This window comes from Notamacropus eugenii, chromosome 1 (assembly GCF_028372415.1).
Source record: "Notamacropus eugenii isolate mMacEug1 chromosome 1, mMacEug1.pri_v2, whole genome shotgun sequence".
NCBI lineage: Eukaryota > Metazoa > Chordata > Mammalia > Diprotodontia > Macropodidae > Notamacropus > Notamacropus eugenii.
The window spans coordinates 209,375,961-209,400,098 of NC_092872.1; the positions used below are offsets into that span (position 1 = coordinate 209,375,961).

At 40.0% G+C, this 24,138-nt stretch overlaps 1 pseudogene; it reads right to left on the minus strand.

Moving 5' to 3' along the window:
• Positions 1-17,260: 17,260 nt before the first annotated feature.
• LOC140514853 (actin, cytoplasmic 1 pseudogene) lies at positions 17,261-18,547 on the minus strand (annotated as a pseudogene).
• Positions 18,548-24,138: the final 5,591 nt, after the last annotated feature.

The window sequence follows — 24,138 nt, forward strand, 5'->3', positions numbered from 1 at the left end:
TGGCTGCAACCCAGCATATGGGAAGGAGAATAATGTGCAATGCACCTGGAAAGATAACCTAGAGTCATATTGTAAAGGATTTAAAATACCAGAATTTTTATTTCATCCTGTAGGAAACTGGAAGCCAGTGGAAATTCTCCAGCATGTATGTGACAAGACTAGACCTATGCTTTAGGAATATCAACCTGGATAGAAGTGGAGAAGATGAGGGGGAAAGGCCAGAGTAAGGAAGACCAAATTATAAAGTGCAGGGGAGAAATGCTGATGACCTGAATTAGGATGATGACTTAAATGGAGAGTTTTAGTGGAGAGATGGATACAGACATGAAAGAAGTTGTGGAGTTTTGGCAAATAAGATTTAAAGATTTAACTGGAATGAATGAAAATTACAAGCCAACTTTATTGATGATAGTTTTGAATAGGAAGTCTTCTGGGGAGAGATATTTTTGACTTGCTTTTCTTAGAATGCTCCACTTGAAGCCAGAAAAAAATGAGGAGCAAATACTGCCTCTGACCTTAGGAAGTGACTTAACTTCTCTCAGGTTCAAATTCTTCTTCTACAAAATGAGAATGATAACTGCTACTCCACAGCATTGTTGAGAGGATTAAATAATGTGTAGGAAGGGCTTTGCAAATGTAAAAGACATAGATCTATATGCAAATTTAAAAGATATCTATATAGAGATCTATGTATAAGATATATATGACAGAGACATCTGTTTTGTCTCTGTGTCTCAGAGATGTCATGTGGCACAGAGGGCTGGCCTTAAAATCCATAAGACCTATATTTTAAGTGCTGAATGATACACACTAACTGTGTGACCATGAAGGGATTCACTAAGTCATTTAACACCTCAGTGAAATAGACAATTCTTTAAGATGATAAAATAAAAGGCAAGCTGTTGATCTGCATTGAAGGAAAGAGTTGCCCCACATCAATGAAATCAAAGATCCTCATCCAAAGGAAACCAAAGTCAAAACATCTACAGATGTGGGACCAAGATGTTGCCACTTGTGAAAAGCCGGTATTAGTGGAAAGGGCCCAAGACTAGGAGTTGAAAGCAGAAGAGTTCACCAGATGTGTGACCAAGGGCTGCCAAAGGGGGCAGATACACAATACCTGTTTTGCCTAGACCACCAGTCTGAAGTGAGGAGCCAGTGACAACGGATTTAAAGACATTAATTAAATGAGGCCATTATTATTGTTATTTGTTCCTTTGACCGAGATGCACACTTTAATGAGCCAGTTTTAATGTCTGTAAAGACCTCAAAAGACTAAGGGGTCTGGTGGGGGCAGGATGGGGCAATCTACTCAAAAACTAGGTCTACACAGGAGCAGAAAATATTTTGTTTGGAAACAAACCTGGTGATGCACATGAACAAAAGCGTTTTCGTGGCTCGGACCGCTAGATTCTTTGGGGGCTGCTTTTTAAATTTAATTCAATCCAGTTCTAGACGTTGATGGAGCGTCTCTCTGTGCAAGACAGACGCACCCAGGAAGTCAGATTGTTAGGGAAGGTATGTGGTCTTCTGATTAGAACGAAAATGTTGAGGTTATCAGGACAAAAGTGGGCAGGGATGAGACCTTGGAGGTGTTAGAGCCGTTTTACCATGGTTGGGCGGCCTCTGAGTTGCAGAATTCATCTCACTGTGGATCCAGTTCTCTTCTTTCCTTTGTGGGGGAAGGAAGGGGGAGGAAGTTTTACCTATTTGAAGGGAGTTCTTTCTAACCAAAGGCTCTATCTTGTCAGTCATTTTCCCTCACAGACTCATAACCCCGAAACGAGTTAGAGGATGAGAGCTGGGAGAGGAAGAACGAATCTCTTTAGGAAAACTGAAGTTCTAAGAACTCTGATCTCAGTTAAGTCTGAAACCCTTATCTGAGTTCTGTTGAGTATTCATACAGCTTGGCCTAAGAGTTATTTGGAAACACCTTAGCCCAGTCCCTACTACTTAGTAGGTGCTATATAAACTCTAGCCATTATTTAATATTAATTTTTTTAATATTTCAAATTTTTAAGGATTAAATAATGCCCTTCTTCCTCCCTTCCTCTTTGTTTTCTTCCTTTCTCCTTTCTTCTTTTTCTCCTCTCCTCTTCAATTCCTCCTCCCTTCAATCACTCAATATGTGAATTTTCTTGTTTCTCTTTATTTTCTTCCTTCCTTTCACTTCTTACCTTCTTTCTTTCCCTTATTCTTCCATTTCCTTTCTCATTCTCTCTTTTTTGTCACAACATTCTTTATCCAATACTTTTGTTTTAAGAATAGAAATGACTAACCTTAGATATTTATGCTTCACTTAAGATCACATTTTATCTCCTGGAGTCATAGACTCATCCAAGTCAGATATTTCAATTTTAAAAAATTCATTCATGTTTTATTTATTTTGTAATTCTGTAATATAAATTTTTTCTTCATTTCCATCAAAAAGTATCAGTATGCAGATATATGAACAAGGGAGTGGTTCTAGATCAGAGTAGAGAATGGGTGGTGTGGAAATTCTCTTCACAGATACAGATTAGCAACCTATTTGAAATTTAAGACAGTTTTCTGAGGTATTGTGAGGTCAAGTGACCTGAAGCTGGATGCTCAGTCAGAATGTGTCAGCAGTGGCTCCAAAGGGAGCTGTTATCCCCTGAATGATGCTACTTCTCAATATAAGAATAAGCACATAAGAAAATAATCACCATACAAACAGAAACAAACTAACAAAATATTGTAAATAATTTTGTAGGTATTGTTTTCCATTATCTACTCATTAACTCCACCCCCAATGCTGTGTTTATGAACAGGGCAGTACCTAAGATGTCTTTATTTTCCTAATCCGTTCTGACTTTATTTACCATGTGTATGACATTAACTCTTTGTTATTGTTATTGTCTTTATTACGTTGTTGTGGTTATTATATGTATGGCTCTTTTGGTCTTGCTTTCTTTTGTTTACATCACTCTAGGATATATAATAATATTTCATTATGTTCATATACCATGATATATCCTTGTTATAAACAGTATTGCTAGGAACATTTTCTTACAGATAGATGCTTTTTATCTAGGTGCTAGCACTGGAAGCAACAGGCAGGTCAGACTAAAGAATATGCATATTTTTGTAGTGTGGTATAGATCCATATTTATTTCTACAGATTTAGAAATATGCTGAATAATATGCATTTTAATATGACATCAAGGCTGTCTCTATCAGAAGACTTTTTCCCCCCTCTTGGATAGGAGCACTAATATTATTTCTTACCACAATGAATATTTCTTCTTCTTCTTTTTTTTTTGGATCATCACTCTTACTTGGCATCCCCAAATCCCTGATATAACATTAGTTTGAATTAATAGAGGTGCAATGTTCAGAATTGTGTACGTGATAATTCTACTGAATTCTTCCTCTGTCCCAAAACACCTAGAATAGTGTGTTTAGTTCTGGGTACTGCATGTTAGGAAGGACTTTGATGAGCTGTAGAGCATTTTGATTAGAATCATCTGGATGATTAAGAGCCTTGAGACCCTCAATTGAAAGAACTGAGGGCTTGTTATCTTCAATATTTAAAGGGCTGTCAAGTTCAAGAAGAATTCTATCTGTAGGGATTGGTTCTAGAGGGCAGAATTAGAAGCAGTGGGTGGAATTTGCAGAAAGGCAGAGTTAATCTGATGTCAGAAAAAGATAGCTAAAGATTAGTGTTTTAAAAGTGGAATGTGTTGCCTCAGGAGATAGTTATCTCTCCTTACTAATGTCTTCAAGTAAAAGTAAAATGACCATTTATTTGCTGGGTATGTTGCAGAAAGGTGGTTGGGTTTTTTTGTTCTTTTTAAAAAAATTTATTTTTAATGTTATTTCTTTTTTTGTTTTATGTCAAAACCAATTCCAGATATTCTCCTTTGTGTCCTCCCTGCTCAATACACAGAAGGAGCCTTCTTGGAACAAAGAAAAAACATTTTAGTAAAACCAACTCAGCAACTGCTTTTGACCATTTCTGACAGGATATGCAACACTTAAAGCCCATAATTCTCCACCTTTCCAGTGAAAGTTATATTTCATTATCTCTTCTCTGGGGCCAAGACTTGACCCTGGGTTTATGATTCCTACATTAGAAATTCCCTCCACCTATAAAATTTCCAGTCTGAGCTACTGTAGCAGCAATCACCCCAACACACATCCAGGATGGCCTGCTTAGCACAGGTTCTTAGATCTGCTTTTCTAAAAGAAAAGTAACTTTTGAGGGGTCAACAATCCTTTTTAATTGCATTCAGAAATTACAAACAGAGAAAATACAAGCAGAGAAATAAAGACCAACAGACAGGGCTCTACTGCCTGCATCAAAGCAATATTGCTATGTACTTGACATACACCCCTAGATCAAGAAAACTTTTACATCTGAACATACAGTCACTCAGGGTCTCTACCAGAGAATCACCAGATCCTTCTGGTAAGCAAATTTCCAAAGTAAAATACTAACCTCCCAGTATATATATAACAAAGACTTGGCTCTTGATTGGCCTCAGACTCAGTAGGCACAAAACCTACACAGCTGTGAACTCTCAGGGTTCAAAGGAGATTGAGACTTCAGAGGCTCACAATTTAGCTTGAGCCTGGGAAACTGATCTCCAAAAAGAAAACAGCAAAAATTCCCACTTTGCTTGCTGTTACGGCTACCTTTCTCCCCATTCTCCCAGGTCGACATACAGAATCTCATTCTGTTAGATGATGGGATAGATGAACTGATAGGGGACAAAATACTGAGGAAATGACTACTGGAAAATTTTTCTATCCAGAAGAAAAAGTTTGTCTGTGGAGTATATTTTAAAACAATAACAAAAACAAAACCCAACAACCTGCCTGGAGAAACATTATGAGGTACCATAGACTTAAAATTAAATGAATTAGAGATAATTTAGTCCAGTGATTCTCAGACTTTTTTGGTCTTAGGAACATTTTACACTTTAAAAACTTATCAAAGGCCTCCTCTCCCCCCACCAGCAAGCTGTCAACTAATCAAGATGGGGAGGGCACTTCAGGCACAAGGATCACCAGTAAGCAAAGACTCAGAAGACAGCTCATGTAGTGGACAGTGAATGGTAGATGTCAGGAGTCAGGAAACCAGAGATCTAAATCCAGTTCTGTTTCTAACTAACTGTGTGAGTTTATAAATGATGTTTCATTTCTCTCAGTCTTCGGTTCCTTATCTGCAAAATCTGGGAACTGGCCCAAGTCCCTCTGAGCTCTTGTAGTTCTTTATCAATGAGTAAATTAGAGACAACCCTGCTAAAGAAATAATAATAACTGACCTTTAGAGGCAGCTAGGTGGCATGGTAGACAGAGCATGGGCCCTGGAGTCAAGAGGACCTGAGTTCAAATTTGAGCTCAGTTACTTGACACTTGCTAGCTGTGTGACCCTAGGCAAGTCACTTAACCCCAACTGCCTCACAAAAAATAACAACTGATCTTCATGTGAAACTATAACATTTTAAAATTACTTTACATACTTCTAATCTCTTGTAAAAATACCACAACAACCTTTGAGGTAGGTACCACGGCTACTTTCCCCATTCTACAGATGAAGACGCTGAGGTTCAAAGAGGCTACAAGACTTGTCCGTGCTCACACAGATAGTAAGTACCAGAGTTGCAATCTAAACAACCGTCTTCCTGAATTTTCAGTTTAGTGTCTGCCCACAAACCACACTGCCTCTTAATAACTTTAAGATTGTTAATATTACTATCGCTCTTGTTTTCATCCACTCTGGCAAATGGAAGCTAAAAATTCAATGCTTTAAAACATTTGTTGAAGTTTTTTATTAAGGACACAGAATCAAACTGATGGAAGGGAGGACCTTCCCAACAGGAGGCTAAATTGTGTTTATTTTATACAATGACTGAAGGTCTTATTTTTCCTTAGCTGCCTACGGAATCTGCATTACTACAGACTTGCCATTATTTGCAAATTATATTGGACTAATTGAATAAATGTTTAAAAAATGGACACTGAGTGCTAGTTTAAAGGGACAGAGGAAATGGTTTCTTAGACAACTGCCAGCCACATATTGATTTGATAGTAGGTAGGTAGAGGGAGCGGGAGGATTATGGTGATGCATGGAGCTGTTGATTATTTAATTGAAGGTAAAATTTTTAGCTTCACTAGTCAATTACCTGATCTCCTTATGTTCTTCAGAATCACCCATGTACCATTTCTACTGAAGCAGCTGCCCCTTGTTATCATATTATTTCAGGCAGCAGGAAAAACATCTTACTAATGGTGATTAGCCTTTGTCAACTGGTGCTAATTTTTAAAATATATGTTCCACTTTTTTACAACATGCTTTTCAGGTTTATCTTGCCTTTGTGACTCTGAACTAGTCTTATTGGGCTTATCAAGTCTAAATTATGTCTACAAAATGTATATTTTTTTGTGCTAAATAAAATTATTTTCAAAGTTCTAGTCAGTTTTAGCTGCAATTTTATTACATGAATGCATATTATTCTCAGGTGTCATTTTGGTCAGAAGGTGACCCAAGATCTTTAATAGCTATGACAGTGGAACACAAACATGTTCTCCCAAGATGGAAAACATTCTGTCATCTGAGGACCAGCCTAGCTAAATTTGGAGAGATTCATTACGACAATACTGGTCACTAAGAGATGACTTTTTCCCCCTAAGCTGTTGACAATTCAAGAAGCCTGTCACAGTCATAGATTTAGGGCTAGAAAGTCCATGGAGTCCTACTGCCTTATTTTTCAGATAAAGAAACTAAGGCACAGTGAAGGTAGTGGCTTGTCCAGGGTGACAAAACTACTAAGTGCCTGAGGTAGGATTTGAACCTAGGTCTTCCAGACTCTAAGTTCAGTATCTTATCTACTGAACTGCGCTACTGTCTACTAAGTGGAATAAATTCTTGTGGAAGAGTTTATTACCATGATGGAATTAAAGATTCTTGAAATATTAAAATAAGTGGACATTTTTAATACATAATGCCCAATATTTTCTAGTGGCCACAGAATAGTTTTGAATTATTTGAGGGTCCTTTTCTTTGTATTTGAAAACTTTTCTCCTGATTCCTTAAAGAATTTGTTTGTTTTTTTAAAACTGAGTTGCCCAATTTAACCACTATGCATCTTGAAATTTTCTTGTTTTTGTTTTTCTGTGGAAGATCTGTGAATTCTTTCTATTGGAATTCCATTTTCTATCTTCCTAAGTTCTTTATTATGGTATTGAGTTATTTTGTCCTCTCAATGTTTTTTTTTTTTTGGGAGACCTACGATCCTTAGGTTGTTTCTATACATCCTATATTCAAGATTAATATGTTTTACTTGAATGGTGAGTATATTTTCTTTTAAGGTTTTAATTTCTTTTAATTTATTGTTTTTTGCTTCTTTTCTTCTAGATTGCCCTTCACTTTTGTGTATTTGCATTTCCAATATATTGTTCTCTCTTTTCTTTCTTTGATGAGACTTGCCATTACAGATTCCAGTTTTTATATTAATTATTTTTGCTGTGCAAGACAGAAATTCTGCCCTCATTATTTTCATTTCTCTTTTGAACCATTCAGAAATATTGTGTTATGATGGTTCTATATTCTCAAATTCTACAGGATCCTCTGTCTCATCAAATGTTAGATAATTTTCCTTTGTTTTACAGTATTTATTCGTAGATGTCTGAACTAATTTATTAGATCTGGAGGCCATATTTTCTTCTGTTGTTACTGTTTTTCCTGTTGATTTATCTGCTTGTGTTCAAAGTCTTCGAGTTTTCTTTTTCCTAAAATATTTGGCAATTTTAGACCCTTATCCCCTCTTATTTTCCCTATCACTCACTTTCTGATTCCCTCCCCTCTGACCCTGGTCTCCTTGGGTTGTAGATTGAAAAGCTTCTTAGTCTCCTCCCACACTGAGCAAGTCTTAGTTCACCAGCTTAGGTATCTGCCCCAAGTGACTTTTGGGTGGACATAATTGGATCCAGCTAGATGTTATGCCCTTTCCTTCAGGGTGGGTAGAGTGCTGCACACACGCAGTGTCCTGTTCTAGTGCCCTATTCTGCTTCCTCTATTTCTTATTTCTTTACCCTAGCACCAGTAGCCCAGAGTTTTGCAGCACTGGTGCTACAGGATTGAATCCCAAGGCACACTTTGGCTCATAAGGGGTTGTGGCTGCCTATCTGTTCATCACAGCTAGGGCAAATTCCTACAGTTTGAAGCCAGGGTCTCTGAGGCACTTGAAAGAGGAAAAGGGGACTAGAGTGTAGGAGTGAGTTGTTGTTGTAAACTTGTGTCAGGTCCTTGGTTCTATTAGTGAGGCAGATAGCATAGGAAATAGGAGAGGGATTCTGAGTGAGCTTAAGGTCAGTGAATGTCAGTTCACAGATTTTGGGTTTGTTTGTTCTTTAACCTTTGGATTCTGGATATTCACCTAGACCATTGAGACATGAAGTTGCTCTATCTTTAGTGTATAATTTCTGTTTTAGGAAAGTTTGAGAGGTCATGGGAATCAGAAAAAATAGCCAGTCCTCCATTTTATTGCCCACATAACTCTAACCTTTATATCCAATGTAGCTTGGTATCTGAAGAGGGAAAATGAGAGTAAAGCTTTCTCATTACATGGTGAAAGAGGTCCGGAGTCAGAAGATCTAAGTCTGAACCATTCTTCTCCTAGGGAGGCCTTAGGGTTGTAAGGAAGCTGGTGGTGCAGTTGGCCCTGCAGTCAGGAAGACCAGGGTTCAAATCCAACCTTAGACATTTCCTAGCTGTGTTATCCTGGGCAAGTCATTTAATCGCTATCTGCCTCAGTTTCCTCAGTTGTAAAGGGGGAAAATAATAGTACCTACCTCTGAGGGTTGTTATGAAGATCAAATTTATCTTAAATGACAAAAATATTTATAAAACACTTAGCACAGTGCCTGGCACTGAGTCAGACACAAGTGAAACGAATGAACAACAACAATAATTTAGTTTTCTACCAAGGAGGAATACAGTCAATGAATTTTTTCTATATAAAATTTTCTATAAGTAATTTCCCTGTGTTATATAACTAAACAGATTTGTTCAGACTAACTGTGACCCTACAAAAATCACTTAACCTTTCTCAGTCTGTTTCCTTCTCTGTGTGTGTTTGTCCTTCATTGCTGAAGAAGACCATGCCATCAGAGAAACAATGACATGACTTGCACTTGACTTTGTTTTGAGAGAGGGAGGGTCACCAGGTCACCAGCCTCACTGCTCCTCCAGAGCCATCTGAATCCAGTGACCAGATATCATCAGGATGACTGGAGATGACCCAGGATGAGGTAACTGGAGTTAAGTGACTTGCCCAAGGTCACACAGCTAGTGAGTGCCAAGTGTCCTGCACTGGTGCTCTGTCCACTGCACCACCTAGCTGCCCTTCCTTCTCTGCAAAAATAGGAAGAAGCATAATAATTGCATCTATCTCACAGTATTGTTGGGAAGATCCAAGAATCCAGTGAGTTCACATATGTACAGCACTTTATAAACCTTACACCATATAAATGCTAGCTAATATTATTAAACTAATATAATAATATTAAATGCTAGCTAATATTATTATCAGTGGCTCCTAATTGCTGTTAGTACACAATAAAACCCCCTCCGTTTGGCATCTGAAGTCCTCACAATTTAGTGCTTACCTTGCTTTCTAGGTTGATTACGTAGGACTCACCCTCATTCATTCTGTTTTAGCTAACCTGGCTCATTTGCTGTTTCTCATAGGTTCTTTCCCCCATTCCTAGGCTGCTCTCCTTTCTCTCACCTCAGTCTTTTTGAATGTTAGCTCCCTTCAAGCCTCAGTTTACCCCGAACCTCAGTTTACCCCGAAGCTCTTTGGACAGGCATTTTCTGATTCTCCCAGGTGCTAAAGTCACCTTTCCAATTACTTTGTGTTTGCTTTGTAGATATCTTTGTATTTACTTATCTTCAAACCTGTCAATCCCCTCAAAAGAATTTAAGTTCCTTGAGGGCAGGGATTGTTCCATTTGTGATCTTTGCATCCTCTTCCCCTTCCCCACTCCCAACGTCCAATACTTTTTTGTTGTTCAGTACTTTCAGTCATATCTGACTCTTTAGGACCCCATTTGGGGTTTTCATGGCAAAGATACTGGAGTGATTTGCCATCTCCCTGTGCAGCTCATTTTACAGATGAGGAAACTGAGACAAACAAGGTTAAGTGATTTGCCCAAGGTCACACAGCTTGTAAGTGTCTGAGAATTTGAACTCAGGAAGATGAGTCTTCCTGACTCCAGGCCCTGCATATCCATTTCACCTCCTACCTGCCCTACCCAAAACTTAGTAGGTGCTTAAAATGCCAGTTGATTGTTCCTGGGATCCACTCCCAGGACTAATTCATTCTTTTCTTTCTGGTTCCTCAGAGAAATTTTAAATTTCAATGGAAATTCTTTTTGGTGGAAAGAAACAAAGCCAAATGTTGGTGGTCATTATAGACCATTAGTGGCCTCCCCACTCCACTAAACCAAAAATCTCCAGGGAAGTTTTGAACACCGGAGTCATGCATTCAGAGCAAGACCTGATTCTCTCTTTTTGGACTTGTGTCTTAAGCCATAAGAACTCTTTGGGGGAGCGGGGGGCAGGTATTTTTGTTTGTTTGCTTATTTGCTCATTCTTCCAACTTCCTTTTCTATGTACATTTGCAGGGTTGAAGAATGTTTGGCCTGAACTCCTGTCTTCTTATCATCCTTCTCTGCCTTCTACATACCTCAAGACCGTAGGAGGGGTAGAATTGGCCTGGAAGCTTTCAGGATCCCCAAAGTGGTGTAATTCCCGGTGACATGAGCTCATTGCCCTTCTTATTGGAGCTCTCCAAGTTCTTGGCCCAGGTGTGGCCTTTCTGGCTTGTTTATGACTGAATTTCAAAGACTACTACCACTAGACTCAACCATGATTAGCTTACTGGTTCCACAGGTTCAGAGCCACTGGCTTGCAGGCTCCCCTTTCGTAGGTCCTGATTATTCCATGGCTTGGAGGCTAGAAATGAGTCCCCAGTTTGTCCCTGGAATCTCAACCTTTCCGGGATTTGCTCCCTTCTGCCCTGGAATTGTGACTTGGAACTAAGTAGTGAGTGATAGAGCTTCCAATGGGCACCTGTTCCTGGTCCCTATGCTAGTTCTGGGATGCCTTACCTTCTCTTTTTTTTCCAGTGTTCACTATCCTGGTGCTCACTTTATTGTCCTATCAGGCCCTGGGCATTGGAGTGTTCTCTGAATGGTGAGCCCCTGGTCTGATCTAGTCCCCAGAATCCGTGAATTTCTTTGTTTCTCTAAGCCTTGGGCTAGAAAAAAATGACTCCTATGAGCTTTTGGGGGGAATTTCCCTACTGGAACTTGGTTTGGTGCATTTTATATGCCTTGTGGAGGAAGTTTGGTAGGTGAGCTAGGCTGTATCCTTCCTACAATTCCACCAGGTTAAATACGCCTTTCTATCACCTCCATTTTACAGATGAGGAAAATGAGGTTTAAGGAGGTTTTAACCAACTTGCCTCTAGGCAGACAACTAGTAAGTGGCAGAGGCAGTTTTGGGCCTTAGGTCCTTTGACTCCAAATCCAGAACATTTTCCATGCATGAGAAATGTCATTCTCTTACCTTAACTAATTTTATATAATGTTTTTAAAAAAAAACCCAGCTCTTATTTTTATAAGAAACATTTATTTTTACTGAACATTTGTCTGATTAAAAGCTTCAAATGTTCCTTACTTTCTACAGGTAAAGATCTTGTGATAAGTGAACCATTCAATTGTTCTTTTTCTGGGGGCCCAAGATGAATTTCTACCTTTTAGCCTGTTAGGGCCCCTTACTTGAGGAGCTGGCACCATGGAAAAGTGGTTTCTGTTTAGTTTATATGCTGAAGCAGCAAGCATATAAGGATTAATTAATTTTATCCAAAATCCAGCATTAGCTTCCTTCCTTCCTTCCTTCCTTCCCTCCTTCCTTCCCTCCTTCCTTCCCTCTTTCCTTCCTTCCTTCCTTCCCTCCCTCCTTCCTTCCTTCTTTCCTTCCCTCCTTCCTTCCCTCTCTCCCTCCTTCCCTCTCTTCCTTCCTTCTTTCCCTCCTCTCTCTATTTCTCCTCTCTCTCTCTGTCTCTCCCCTCTTTCTCTCTGTCTCTTCTCTCTCCTCTTTGTCTCTCTCTGTCTCTGTCTCTCTCTCAGTTTTATTTCGCCCTTCTGTTTTTATATCACAGTCATTTCTGGGAAGACCTCTTCTAGCTCCAGACAAAAACTTTAGCTGCCATTTTCAAGGAAGCACATACCTGGCAAGAGTGTCTAGACAAGTACTAGGTATTAGTGCCTGGCAGGGACCCAAAAGACCATCAAGTACACCCTTTTCATTTTTCAGATGAGGAAATTCAAATCTAGAGAGGTGAAGAGACTTGGCTAAGGTCGCATAGCTAGCTAGAGCTGATGCTGGATCTCAGTACATTTGGCTCCAGTGATCTTTTCACTACATCGTTTTTTTAAAGGCCTTTGTAATCTATACCCAAGAATCCACATAATTGATTATTTAGGAATGCTAGTATTTGTTTCCCCATTTGGAAAATATCTGTGGCTTCTAGGTTTTAAAAACAGTCGTGATAATAAGTCTCATCTTGGAATGGAATGGGATGGGTATTCACAAGCAGGCCCTTGATTAATTAATTGGCAGCTATAGTTGACGGTTCACACATGGATCAGGGTAAAGTATCAAAAAAAAAAACAAAATGAAGGACTTTGTCCTTGAAGCCTAAGCAAATGAGGAGTAGGGAATAAAAGAGAACTGAGGGAGGCAGCAAATGGACTTCTCATTTAGCCATCAGTCTGTTTGGAGGTAGACCTATTTTGGTGAGTTATATGATGTCCCAACCAGTTCCAGGTTTTCTCTGATCCAAAGAATGCCAAGTTGTTGTTGAGTCATTTGCAGTCATGTAGGACTCTTTGTGACCTCATTCAGGGTTTCTTGGCAGAGACCCTGGAGTGGTTTGCCATTTCTTTCTCCAGCTCATTTTATAGATGAGAAAACTAAGACAAACAGGGTTAAGTGACTTGCCCAGGAGCACACAGCTAGTACATGTCTGAGGCCAGATTTGAACTCAGGAAGATGAGTCTTCCTGACTCCAGGCCTGGCATTCTATCCACTTTGCCACCTACCTGCTCATGTCAAGTATACCAGGTCAATTAAAAAAATACTTCTGTTTTGTTACACTCTCAGTCAAAGCCCATATGCCTGGATATCCTAGAAAAATTTTAAATGTAGAAATCATCCTCAAGCTCATCTAAGCCCTCAAGAATGAGCCTGGAGTCTAAAACAAACCCAAGGCTGATGAGAGTTCTGATAGCCATTTCTCATCCTTCTTGTCCTATACCCTCCAAGGAAAGAAGCTTGTGTTCCTATACACACTGATTAAGTAACTACTACGTGCAAGGTGCTGCCCTGGAAAAGATAGTGACTACTCTTTTGTCTCTTTTTCTGTCTCTACATTCTGCTCTCTCCCTCACAACTGTCTTTGACATAATTTTTATTCATAATAATAATAATCTTTATACACAGTTCTATCCACTGATGATTCTCTAGATTCCTATGACAATTTAATTCTCATCTCTATATATTTGACTTCCATATCTATATCTCTAATCTACTGCCTCTTCCCAGAACTTCAGTGCCATATTTCCGACCACCTGTTGGATATCTTCCCCCGGATGACCTGCCAGAACCTCCAGTACATAATCTCCAAAACTGAACTCATCACCTTTCCCCACAACTTGTTCCTTCCTCTTAACTTCCTTTTTTCTTTTGAAGGTACCACCATTCTCTGTCACCCAGGCTCAAGGCTTTGGAGTCATCTTTGATTTTTCCCTCCTTCTTATCCCCATATCCAATTGGTTGTCAAGCCCTGTTGATTCAACAGGAAGCATTTATTAAGTGATAACTGTGTACCAGACACTTTGCTAATTTCTGGGGATACAAAGAAAGTTACCTCTACAGTGTCTTTTCATCAATTCCCATATCCGCTAAAACTGTAATCACTCTCATTCAGCTCCTCATTTCTTCCTGCTTAGGCTCTTTTGATTGATTTCTGTATATAGTGTATAGTCTATATGTTCTCTAATCCATCTTTCATCCCTATTGCCTAGGCAATCATCCTAATGTACCATCCTCATTATTTCATTCCTGTAATTGAAGACTTTCAGTTGACTCCCATTGCTCTCAAAGAAACAACATATTCTTGATATTTGCATTCAAATTTTAGAACCCTATGAAAACTGATAAAACGTGATTTCCTGAGAAACTATTAGACCATTTAGGGCAGGGCCTATTTATTTCATTTAAGTCTCTTTGTCCTGAATATCTAGTATAGTACTTGACCAAATTAGGTGCTTAACAAATGATTGTTGATTGACAGCCAGGATCACAAAAGCTCTGGTACTGGCCTGTCCAAAGAAAAGAAGTCCATTTGTGCAGAAGAATGCAAATGTCACTGACTTTGGGACAAAGTCATAACTTCTGAGCCCTTTGGTGAATTCTGTGTTTCATACCTCAAGTAGCTTATGGCAGAAAAGTCAGACATGGGTCATGGGAGGCCCATAACACTCCAGAGTATGGCCTGAACCAAATTCAAATGTAACTGGGAAATATTTAGTAAAATAAAAAATATATAATAAAATGTAGAAAATATTGCATTTTAAAACTAATGTCTACATGTCATGGATACCATTGGCATTCTGTTGAAGCCAATGAACTTCTCAGGATAATGTTTAAAATGCACAAAGTCAATATTCAGCTCCGAGGGATCCTCGGTATGATTTAGTGGCTCCTGTTTCTTTTCGAGTTTGATATCACTGGACTATAGAACAGTCCCAACACACAAGACTTTTTCCATGGACTGACACAATAGCTCAGGGGGAAAAACACCCAAACGTAGGGAAATTCAACAAGGAAAACAGAGTCTTCAGCTGCATTGTTTTGTTTTATTTATTTTGATTTTTTAAAAATTTATTTAAGTTTTCAACATTCATTTCCATAAAATTTTGGGTTCCAAATTTTCTCCCCATCTTTCCCCTCCCCCACCCCAAAACACTGAGCATTCTAATTACCCCTATCACCAATCTTCCCTCTCCTCTAACATCCCTCCCTTCCCTTATCCCCATCTTCTCTTTTGTCCTGTACGGCAAGATAACTTTCTATACCCCATTACCTGTATTTCTTATTTCCTAGTTGCAAGAACAATACTCAACAGTTGTTCCTAAAACTTTGAGTTCCAACTTCTCTTCCTCCCTCCCTTCCCTCCCATCCCCATTGGGAAGGCAAGCAATTCAGTATAGGCCATATCTGTGTAGTTTTGCAAATGACTTCCATAATAGTCGTGTTATGTAAGACTATATTTCCCTCCATCCTATTCTGCCGCCTATTTCTTCTGCTCGCTTTTGACCTTGTCCCTCCCCAAGAGTGTTGACTTCTAATTGCTCCCTCCTCCCATTGCCCTCCCTTCCATCATCCCCCCAACCCTGCTTATCCCCTTCTCCCCCACTTTCCTGTATTGTAAGATAGGTTTTCAAACCAAAATAAGTGTGCATTTTATTCCTTCCTTTAGTCGAATATGGTGAGATTAAGCTTCATGTTTTTTCTCTCACCTCCCCCCTTTTTCCCTCCACTGAAAAGTCTTTTACTTGCCTCTTTTGTGAGAGATAATTTGCCCCATTCCATTTCTCCCTTTTTCCTCCCAATATATTTCTTTCTCACCCCTTAATTTCATTTTTTAAAGATATGATCCCATCCTTTTCGACTCACCCTGTGCTCTGTGTGTGTGTGTGTGTGTGTGTGTAATCCCACCAATTACCCAGATACTGAAAAAAGTTTCAAGAGTTACAAATATTGTCTTTCCATGTAGGAATGTAAACAGTTCAACTTTACTAAGTCCCTTATGATTTCTCTTTGCTGTTTACCTTTCCATGCTTCTCTTGATTCTTGTGTTTGAAAGTCAAATTTTTTTTTTCAGCTCTATTCTTTTCATCAAGAATGCTTGAAAGTCCTCAATTTCATTGAAAGACCATTTTTCCCCCCAAAATACTATACTCAGTTTTGCTGGGTAGGTGATTCTTGATTTTAGTCCTAGTTCCTTTGACTTCTGGAATATCATATTCCATGCCCTTTGATCCCTTAATGTAGAAGCTGCTAGATCTTGTGTTATCCTGATTGTATTTCCACAATACTTGAATTGTTTCTTTCTAGCTGCTTGCAATATTTTCACCTTGACCTGGGAACTCTGGAATTTGGCCACAGTGTTCCTAGGAGTTTCTCTTTTTGGATCTCTTTCAGGTGGTGATCAGTGGATTCCTTGAATACTTATTTTGCCCCCTGGTTCTAGAATATCAGAGCAGTTTTCCTTGATAATTTCATGAAAGATGATGTCTAGGCTCTTTTTTTGATCATGGCTTTCAGGCAGTCCCATAATTTTTAAATTGTCTCTCCTGGATCTATTTTCCAGGTCAATTGTTTTTCCAATGAGATATTTCACATTATCTTCCATTTTTTCATTCTTTTGGTTTTGTTTTGTGATTTCTTGGTTTCTCATAAAGTCATTAGCTTCCATCTATTCCATTCTAATTTTTAAAGAACTATTTTCTTCAGTGAGCTTTTGAACCTTCTTTTCCATTTGGCTAATTGTGCTTTTTTTTTTTTTCTTTAATGTGTGCACTTTTATTTGAACTGGTCTTAAGTCAGTGTACAGGTAAAGTTCCTCCCCTCCCCCAAGTACTGGCACCAATCTCATAAAACTCGCAGGGAGACTGTGAAGTCTTGTCTTCATTCACATCTATGTTGGGGGCAGGGAGGGAATTTAGGGGGCCATTCAATATGGCTGACAGTTTAAAAAAAAAAGGAGCAAGTATTAAGGCGGAAGATACAAAAAGTTTTTTTTAAAGGATTACATTAATTTACATGTAAAGCAATACTAGTACCTTCCCCCTCCCCCCCTCCCCATCTGGATTTGTTACTTAGCTCATTACAGAGCTAATTTCTCTGTAACAATGCATTATACAATATTTGGAATGACTATTAAAAAAAAAACATAAATGTACAATCAAGAGTCCTGAAGACGTACTGTAGAACTTTGGGGATGTTTGCCTCCAACATACTTAGACTGCTCATCACCTTCACCATTCCAGTTTTTAAATCCTGAGTCAAGAGCCAAAACAAAACAAAACAAAAAAAACCAAAAAACCAAAAAACAAATAAAGCCATGCCAATCTCATCTCTTTTTTTGGGCAATTATCATGTCACACCCTTTTGACAAAAAAAATCAAAAAAAAAAAATCAAAAAACACACAGTCCATTTAGAAGCATTTGTGGTGGACAATGGAGGGCCCAGATTCATCATACTCCTGTTTGCTGATCCACATCTGCTGGAAGGTGGAAAGAGACCCCAGGATGGAGCCTCCAATCCAGACAGAGTATTTGTGCTCAGGTGGGGCAATGATCTTGATTTTCATTGTGCTGGGAGCTAGGGCTGTAATCTCCTTCTGCATCCTGTCAGCAGTGCCTGGGTACATGGTGGTACCACCAGACAATACGGTATTGGCATACAAATCCTTACGGATGTCAACATCATACTTCATGATAGAGTTGAAGGTAGTTTCGTGGATTCCACAGGATTCCATACCTAAGAAAGATGGCTGGAAAAGAGCTTCTGGGCACCGGAACCTCTCGTTGCCAATGGTGATAACCTGACCATCAGGGAGCTCATAGCTCTTTTCCAGAGAGGAGCTAGACGCAGCAGTAGCCATCTCCTGCTCAAAGTCTAGGGCAAAGTAACACAGCTTCTCCTTGATGTCACACACGATTTCCCTCTCAGCTGTGGTAGTGAAACTGTACCCTCTCTCGGTCAGGATCTTCATGAGGTAGTTCGTCAGATCACGGCCAGCCAGATCCAGACGGAGGATGGCATGGGGAAGGGCATAACCTTCATAGATGGGCACAGTGTGGGTCACACCATCACCGGAGTCCATCACAATACCAGTGGTACCACCAGAGGCATACAGGGACAGAACAGCCTGGATGGCAACGTACATGGCTGGGGTGCTGAAGGTCTCAAACATAATCTGAGTCATCTTCTCTCTGTTGGCTTTGGGGTTCAGGGGGGCTTCTGTGAGCAGCACAGGGAGCTCCTCAGGGGCCACACGGAGCTCATTGTAGAAAGTATGATGCCAGATCTTCTCCATGTCATCCCAGTTGGTGACAATACCATGTTCGATGGGGTACTTCAGGGTCAGAATACCTCTCTTGCTCTGAGCCTCATCCCCCACGTAGCTGTCTTTCTGGCCCATACCCACCATCACACCCTGATGTCTGGGGTGCCCAACAATGGAGGGGAAGATGGCCTGAGGGGCATCGTCTCCAGCAAAGCCAGCTTTGCACATGCCAGAGCCATTGTCAACAATGAGAGCAGCAATGTCATCATCCATGGCGAACTTGGAAGTGGCAAGTTTAAACCCTTAAGAGAGAGAGGAGGTGGTGCCGCACCTGGAGGCAGGGGAGGGCGAGTGCACACTGGGTGGGAGAGCTCACAGCTCTAATTCTGCTTTTTAAAGCATTCTTCTCCTCATTGGCTTTTTGCACCTCTTTTGCCTATTGAGTTAGCCTATTTTTAAAGATGTTATTTTCTTCAGCATTTTTGGGTCTCCTTTAGCAAGGTGTTGACCTGCTTTTCATGCTTTTCTTGCATCTCTCTCATTTCTCTTCCCAGTTTTTCCTCCACCTCTCTTACTTGATATTCAAAATCCTTTTTGAGCTCTTCAATGGCCTGAGACCATTGAATATTTATTTTGGATGTTTGGGATACAGAAGCCTTGACTTTTATGTCTTTCCCTGATGGTAACCATTGCTCTTCCTCATCTGAAAGGATGGGAGGAGATATCTGTTTACCAAGAAAGTAACCTTCTATAGTCTTATTTTTTCCCCCTTTTTTGGGCATTTTCCCAACCAGTTATTTGACTTTTGGGTGCTTTGTCAAGAGTAGGGTATACTCTGGGAATCTGTAAGATCTCAGTTCCTCCAAAGTGGCACAATCCAGCGTGTACACTGATCTGGAAGCAGAGAGAGATTTTTGTGTCCAGAATCTTAGCGGTTACCTCTCCACAGCCACCTGGCCTCCAGTTCTGCCAAGTCAGAGCTGGGGCCTGATTTTCAGATAAGCTGGACGGGCAGGGCCATTCAGTGTGAGACAAAGACCAGCTCCCTGAGGGCCTCTACACAGGGCTGAGGTAATATTCAGCTCCTCAGTCCCCCCAGGGGTTTTTGCGATCCAACAATGGATGCAGGCTCCTGTACTGGCTGTCGTGAGAACTGCTGCTGCCTGCTGTATGTGGCCTCTGTGGGCCTCTGCCTGAAGCCAGAGCTATGGGAAGGCCCTTCTCCCTTCAAGGCCAGCTGAAAGAACCCTGTCATTGACCTTTGGCGCCTGTGGGTTGAGGGATCTGCGGACCGCTGCTGCTGCTGCTACGACTGGAGATTCTGCCCCTGAGGTGTCCTCCTTCCAGAGTTGCACTGAGGACCAAGGCTGGGCTGGGCTCTGCTCTGCATCTGGTGCAACCAACATTTCCCATGGGCCTTTCAGGTCACCTGGGCTGGAAATCTCTTCCACTCTGTTGTTCTCCACTTTTGCTGCTCCAAAATTTGTTGAGAGTCCCTCTCTACAGGTATTTTATGGGCTGTGTGGGGAGAGCCTGCATATGTGTGACTTTTTACTCTGCCATCTTGGCTCCCCCACCTTCATCTGCATTGTTTGACTATGAAAAAGGCTCATCTGACTCTCTTCCTGTCCTCTTTTTGAAATATGAAATTCAACCACCAGAGTATCTATAAACCAGCCCAAACATCAGCCCAGAAATTCAATGTCTCCTTATTTTGATATGTTGCTTCTAGGCAGCCTTACAGCAAAAGAGAAGGTTATTGCCTTTTTGCTCTGCAGACCAGCTGGCTTGGCTTCCTAGCCATGGTCATGTCAAGGTCCTCCTCAATTTGCTCTCCACCTCCCTTTGCAACCTATTTTCACACTATTTCCCTTCACTTAAGCCACATTGGCCTCGCCTTTACCCTCCATTCTCATCCTGCCCCTCATGGTATTCAGCCTTTGCTTACAACATTCCTCTTCATGCTTGTAATGGAATTTCCCCCATCTTCATTTCAGGTACCACTTCCTTCCTGAATACTTCCCAACTTCCTCTCTCCTTTCTGAAGGAAAAGGATTTATTCATTTATTTATTTTAGCATTTTGCCTGAATCATTCCTCTATGCAAAGTTTCTTGGGGCAGCTGGATGGTACAGTGGATAAAATGCAAGACCTAGAGTCATAAAAACTCATCTTTCTGAGTTCAAATCTGACCTTAGACACTTATTAGCTGTGTGACCCTGGGCAAGTCACTTAACTCTTTTTGCCTCTGTTTCATCATCTGAAAAATGAGCTGGAGAAGGAAATGCCAAACCATTCTAATATCTTGGCTAACAAAACCCCTAGTGGGGTCACAAAGAGTCTGACATGACTGAAGAATAATTCAACAAAGCAGCAAGACTGTCCCTTGTATGATAAATATTTATGTCCATGTTTCTCTTTCCCCCTTAGATTCTCAGCTTCAAAAAGAGTTTAAGTCAAAAGTTCTTAATATTTTTTGTGTCATGGATACTATTGGCATTCTGGTGAAGCCAATGGACTCCTCAGGAAAATGTTTAAAATGCACAGAACAGAATACTCAGAATTGCAAAGGAAACAAAGTATATTGAAATGTGGTACTCAAAATAGTAAAGATTTTTTAAAAAAGTTCCTAAGCCCCAGGTTAAGAACTATCTTTAGATGACTGCTGGTGCATTCTATGTAACAGGCCCTTAATAAATATTTACTGAATTTAAATATAAATTTAAAATAAATGAAAGTTAAAAGCACCTTGTTTGTTCTCTGTTCTCAAGACGTATACTACTTTTGGGGGAAACAAGATATGTACACAAATAATTATAATATAAAATCGTTGCCCCGAAGGGGCATGAACAAGATACAATGAGAGCCCATAGGATTAAGTGATTACACTTCCAAAGAGGGGTATCCAAGAAGTAAGTCTTTAAGGAGGAACATTTGAGCTGAATCTTGTAGGTAAGAAGAGATTTTGAAGACTCAGAGTGAGTTCGGATAGCAGCTGGATTCTGTTGACCCTGGAAGAGAGAGGCCGATGACTTTGCACAGCTCTGCCTCACTTAAATCCAATTCACTAACAAGTCAAGACATCATCCTCCTGATATCATTGGTCCTCTGAGGAAAAAAAAGGACAAACAGGAACAACAAGGAAGGTAAGGAAGGGCTATAAGAAGGGGGAGTAACTAAGGTTATAGCTAACATTTACGTAATACTTGAAGATTTGGAAAGTGTGTTACATGTTGTGTCCCAAAAGTCTTAGTGCAATCTTAAACAGTAAGTAACTACTACTAGTAGTTATTAAGGTATTATTAGTTTAATAGCTTAAAACAACACTAAAACTTTTTGGGGACACATTTGTATTATTTCATTGGATGCTTAGAACAACTCTGTGAGATGTTATTTTTATTTTCATTTTACAAATATAGAAACTGAGGCACAAAGGGAGAAATGACTTTCCCAGCATTATATGGACAGTGTCTCATGCAGGATTAAAAATCGTCTTAAAGCGCAGAGTATATTGGAAATATGACAAATAAGCTACAGGAGGGCAGGTCTGGAGGGTGGAGTATATGACAGGTAACAATGTGAGATAATGCTGGAAAGGCATGTTGGAGTCAGTTTGTGGAAGGTCTTGAATGTCAGACTAATGAGTTCCAACTTTATTTGGTAGACATTAGGGAATTCCTGATTGGAAGCAGCTAGGTGGTTTAATGGTTAGAGCATTAGGCTTGGCTGTCAGGAAGACCAGAGTTCAAATCTAGCTTCAGACACAAACTGTGTTATTCTGGGCAAGTCATTTAACCTCAATTTGCTTTAATCCACTGGAGAAGGAAAAGGCAAATCACTCCAGTGGCTTTGCCAAGAAAACCCCATGGTCAGCATTGATGTGTCATGGTCCCCAGCATAATGAAGAGTCAGATTCCACTGAACAACAATGACAAGGGAACCCCTGAAAGTTTTCTGAAGTATTTAGTGACATGGCCAGAAATAAATATTTATTTAAAAGATTAATAGAGGATGAAGAATAAATAATGTACAATATCTGCTTTAAAAGTGCTTTCACAACAACCCCATGAAGTAGTCCTTATTTTACAGATGAGGAAACTGAGGCTGAGATGATGAATGACTTGCCCATGGCCACAGGTTTAGTAAGCATCTTAGTTTACTAAGTCTTTTGAATGCAGATCCAGAGCATTTCCATAATACCACACTGATTCCAAAGGAATTAATTTTCCTCCAAGGTCTAGAATCTCTAACTTCCTTCATAGCACTGCTCATGCTCCATCCCCTACTCTAGGTCCGACCTCTCCTCTCAGTCTCCCAGCTGTTGAGATGACTTTATGCTAATTTGCACATACTTTATATTTATCTGTTTGTGTGCATGTTGGATCACCTGGCTAGAATGTAAGCCACCTGAGTGCAGGGATGATTTCATTTCAGTTTTTGTCTCCTTAGGGAGGGCCTAGCTTTGCACATAGTGGGTTCTAATAAGTGTTTGTTGAATGGAATTTAGGGAGCAAATGAATGTGTGTCCAAAGCTATCGGGTATTAATTTTTAGTGACACCAGGAGTAAATCTCTTCAAGGTCAGATTTTGAGACTGCTCTTGGCACAGAAGGGACCCTGCTTTTCCAGAGAGCAAACAATCTGCCTCCCTGGTGTTGTGGCTCACCCTGCAAGTGAAAGTTCCAGAGAAGTCAAAGAGTTAGACGCAAGCCTCTCCTTCTGGTCTACAATTGTAGCTTCTGATTTTCTGGCTCCTTACTTCCAGATCAGTGTGATTTTGAAAAGCAGCCTTGGGGGATTGAGAATGGGCTGGCCCTAAAGGAAAGAACGGAGCATATTGGATCTTAGCAGACACCGAGATCATTCTGAACTGATCTAATTTTACTGTTTGGCCCAGACTTGTAATTTCATCAGTGTCAGGGACCTTCCACTATGAAAACGTCCATATCTCGAGCAGATCTTGGTGATCCATAATTTATGGCTTCGAAATGAGAGTCCTAATACTTGCTTTTTGTATCATAGATACCTTTGGTGGTCTGGTGAAGCCCCTTCTCAGAATAATGTTTTTAAATGCATAATATAAAAGAGATAGGATTACAAGGGGAAACTGTTACATTGAAATAGTTATCAAGATATTTTTTTAAAAAGTTCATGAGCTCGTAGCTAAGAACTCCTGCCTTAGGGAATTTCCTAAGGAACTGAGAAGTAATTTATCCATAGTTAGGGAGCCAGTATGTACCTGAGGCATGATTTGAACCCACGATTAGGGTTTCTTAAACTTTTTCTACTCTCAACCCCTTCAGCATTTCTTAAGCTGTAGGTGGAGACCCCATGGGATCTGAGACATCTGAATGGGCCCATCATCCACTATGCCATACTGCCTTTCCTTCTTGTTATAATATCTTGAGTTTTCATAAAACCTTTTGTCTTTTATCTCAAGGAAGTTCTCCATGGGGAAATTTTATAAATAGGAAATCTGACTCATAGAATGATTAAGGAGTTTGATCCAAGGCCACACAGTTAATTAGTGTCAAAATCAGTATTATAGTCCAAGCAAAGTGTATGTGTATTAAGCATTTACCTGCATGTGATTTGAGAGGTGTCAAAAAGCCTGCTTGTTCCCTAAATATTTCCCTTAGCTTCCTGTCTCTGGAATTAAAAGGTATAGTCTTGAGAAGATTCTTATAAAAATGGAAACATGGGAGTGTGGGAGAGGTAATGCCTTAAACTATGAACATTTGCTAACACATTGGTTAACCCATTAATCTGTGGGATTAAACAGTTGTCCTTTTAGAAAATAGAGAGTATAACTGAGAGGAAAGGGGATAAAGAATAGGAAAAATTTGATTGCCAGTGGCAGTGGAGGAGGAATACTTTTAGATTCATGAGGAACTATTATAGGACTAGGGAAGGGACCTGAGAGATCAGAGGGTTGGTATGCTTTGAGTCAGAGGGTAGGGTAG